Here is a 3,805-nt window from a genome sequence, read left to right on the forward strand (position 1 = left end):
GAAGAATTTCAGGCACCGATCCAGTCTCTACTCAAATGAAAAAGGGGAGGGGACTGCTGGCCGTATTCCTTCTAAAACAAGAAATATTCTTTTGGTGGTGGAAGGAAGTGGGGGAAGGGATCTATTATTAGGGAAATGGGGCTTGAGGCAACAGTCGCCAGCATTGCTGTAGGAGCAGAGAGGTTCCTCAGTGCTTCCCCAGTGGTCATGCCTGGCCAGGAAGGATGGAAGAAGAAAGAAGTAGGAAGGAAACGACAATAAGCATGGGATTTCAGGGTGCTCCACACTGAGAAAATGTTCTCTTGTGCTTTCCTATGCCTGGAATTCTTGTTGGACAATCATTCAGTTCTTCATTTCCTATTATTTGAAGACCAAGTTCTACGTAGACATTGCTGGGCACTGGGGACCCAAGGCTAAAGAATGACAAAATCTCCACTCCAGAGATGCTCACAGGCTAGAATATTACATATAAGATGAAAGTGCCAAATGAAGTCAGATAAAATGTGATCAATCAACCATCACTCAGTGGATCACAATGACAGATTCTTTTCTGTTTAGAAGGACAGAGAGTAAAGAAATAGGCACGAGAAAGGTTTCCTTGAAGGGGGAAAAGGATGAAGAAAGAGGACTCTTAAGACCGAGAAGACCTATTTTTGCTTGAACTGCTTTGACTATCTGACCTGCTTGCTATTAATCTGGGAGAAACCACAGAATCCATGAAGCATAAACAGAGCATTTGAGGCATCTGGGAAACTATGGGTTAGTGATGCAAAGAAGCATGGAGAAACAGGGTTGGACACTCCACAATAATGAATGGCCTGCATAAAACAAAATATATAAGTCCTACCATCTTTGCTTTTTTAGCAATTCATATCACAAATTTCCCATCTGTATAGAAAATAGTAACCGACCACCATTCTAAGTAAGTCACCTGAGTCCCTCAACCATCTCATAATGCTGTGTCTGCATAGTACAATGAGGCATTTCCATCACGTGAGGTTAGAAGTCGGGCAGCCCTATTTTATTTTCTACACACAGGATTTACCTCAGAAGTCTCATGTTCTGAAGTGATAGACACTACAAAAGGAGGCTCCAAGACGTCATTATTAATAAAGTTGTAATGAGTGTAAGTGGTAACAATCTCTAACATTTATTTAATTCTTGTCAGGTATCAGGCACTATGCTCAGTGTTTCATATTCAGTAACTTAGTCCTCCTGGCAATCCTAATAAGGCCCGCTGGTGGTCATTAGGGCTGTTCACCAATATTCTGGTTCTCCTTCCAAGCCCATAGGTCTAGTGTTGGACTGCAATTTCTCAACCCCATTACATTAGGCACAGAGAAGTGACTTGCTTTGGTTGGCAAAATGTGAGTGGAGAGATGTGTGTCCCTATCTGGATAACCCTTTAAGAATCAGTGTGTGGTATGTCATGATCTCTTTCCCTCACCATAGTGACCAATGACTTCCCAGATGGCAAAGAGTCAATAATCTCAGGTTCACACATAAGGATAAGGAGGAAGAGCTATTGGCCAAACCTTAATGCACCAGTGAGCTAGAAATACATCCTTTTTGTTTTAAATACTGATGGCGGTTGTTACTGAAATAACCTATTTTAACTGATGCAAGTAGGCACGAGAATTATTTTAACGTCATATATAGATATGAGAGGTTAAAATAACTTACTAAAATAGAGAGAGGTGGTGTTATGGTCTGAATGTGTCCCCCTCTCAATTTGTAGGTTGAAACTTAATCATCTATGTGACAGTATTAATAGGTGAGGCCTCTAGGAGATGATTAGGTCATGAGGATGGAGCAGGCTAGAATATTAGATTAGAGCCCTTATAAAAAAGATTTCACATAGCCTTCAGGGTATTTACAGCATCCATTACCTTGAGTATTTATCATTTGTATGCATTGAGAGTGCTTCAAGTCCTCTCTTCAAGATATTTTGAAATGTACAATACGTTTGCATTAACTATAGCTACCCTACCCTGCTATTGAACATTAGGACTTATTCCTTTTACTTAACTCTGTTTTGATTAACACCTTTCACCTCCACTCCCTTCCTATACACCCTTCTACCTTCCATCATGCAAGGATACAGCAACATGGCACCATCTTGGAGGCAGAGAGTGAGACTTTACCAGACATTGAATCTGCTGGCACCTTGATCTTGGACTTCCCAGACTCGAGAGATATGAGAAATAAAATTTTGCTATTTATAAATTACCCAGTCTGTGATATTTTGCAACAGCAGCAAGAACTAAGACAAGTGGTGTCACTGAGTAATTGTTTATTTTGTTGAATGCCTGATCCTCTGGCTCCAGAAGGCAAGAAATTCAATGATCTAATTCCACAAAGATTTCCTTTTGTGGCTCCAGTTCATACTTTGCCACGTCTATATGTGATAATATCACATAACGCATAATTTATCAGAAATTGCCCTTATCTAGCCAAAAAAATAACAGATACTGGCTAGGATGCAGAGAAATGAGAAGTCTTATACACTGTTGGTAGGAATGTAAATTAGTACAGCCTCTATGGAAAATTATGGAGATTTACCAAACAACTACAATAGGACTGTCTTTTGATCCAGGAATCCCACTACTGAGAAATCAGCATAACAAAAAAGATACATGTGCCCCTATGCTTACTGTAGCACTATTCACAATAGCCAGGATATGGAAGCAACCTGAGTGTCTATCAACAGATGATGAAATAAAGAAAATGTGGTTAAAATACACAATGGAAAACTTTTTGGCCATAAAGAATGAAATCATGCCATTTGCAGCAACATGGATGACACTGGAAGACATTGCGTTAAGTGAAATAAGCTAGGTAAAGAAAGACAAATACCGCATGTTCTCACTCCTATGTGGGAGCTTAAAAAGTTGATCCCATGGAGGTAGAGAATAGAATGATGGTTACCAGAGGCTGGGAAGGGTGTGTGGAAAGGGAGCGGTGGTGGTAAGGTGTTAATTAATGGGCATCAAAACAGAGTTAAGTGAAAGGAATAAGTTCTAATGTTCAATAGCAGGGTAGAGTGGCTATAGTTAATATAAATGGATTGTACATTTCAAAATATCTTGAAGAGAGGACTTGAAGTGTTCCCAATGCATACAGATGATAAATACTCAAAGTAATGGATACTCTGAATACCCTGACTTGATTACTACACATCTATGCATGCAACAAAAAAAATCACATGCACTCCATAAATATGTGAAATATTATGTATCAATGTTTTAAAAAGAAAGTTCCCTTATGTAAAGAGGTTAAGCATATTGCCTACTGTGACTCAGTATGTGATCGAAGGAAGGACCCAAACCCAGATCTTTCAGACTTTAAAGCCTGTAATTTTATCACAATGCTACATTGCTTTTATGGGTAAACGTATCCTGAACTAACTAAAAGTGCTGGCTTCAAGTCTACCTTTAACAGCAGTAACCTTGAGATAATAACTTAGGCTATGGCTTCAGGTTTTTATTTGTAAAGTGGGAATACTCCTGTCCTCACAGGTGCTATGAACTAGGCTGAGTTTATAGGGTTTGCAAACAATACATCAATAGAATTAGAACTTGTAAATAGTTAAACTTCAGCTCTGGAACACTCCCTGGTCTGTGAGTGGCTCTAGAAGAAATAATAATGTTGTATTCACCTCTTTTAGAAGAAAACCTTTTTACTTTTGTTATTTGGGATGGAAATATTTCTAAAATGTAATACTTAATTCTAGGCTCCTCAAACTATTATTAAAAATAACTTAATTTTTCTCTTGATGACTTGGACTTGTTTTGTTTTGATTATG

Source organism: Carlito syrichta, unplaced genomic scaffold (genome assembly GCF_000164805.1).
Source record: "Carlito syrichta isolate Samal-C Ts95f unplaced genomic scaffold, Tarsius_syrichta-2.0.1 Scaffold138743, whole genome shotgun sequence".
In the NCBI taxonomy this organism is placed as follows: Eukaryota; Metazoa; Chordata; class Mammalia; order Primates; family Tarsiidae; genus Carlito; species Carlito syrichta.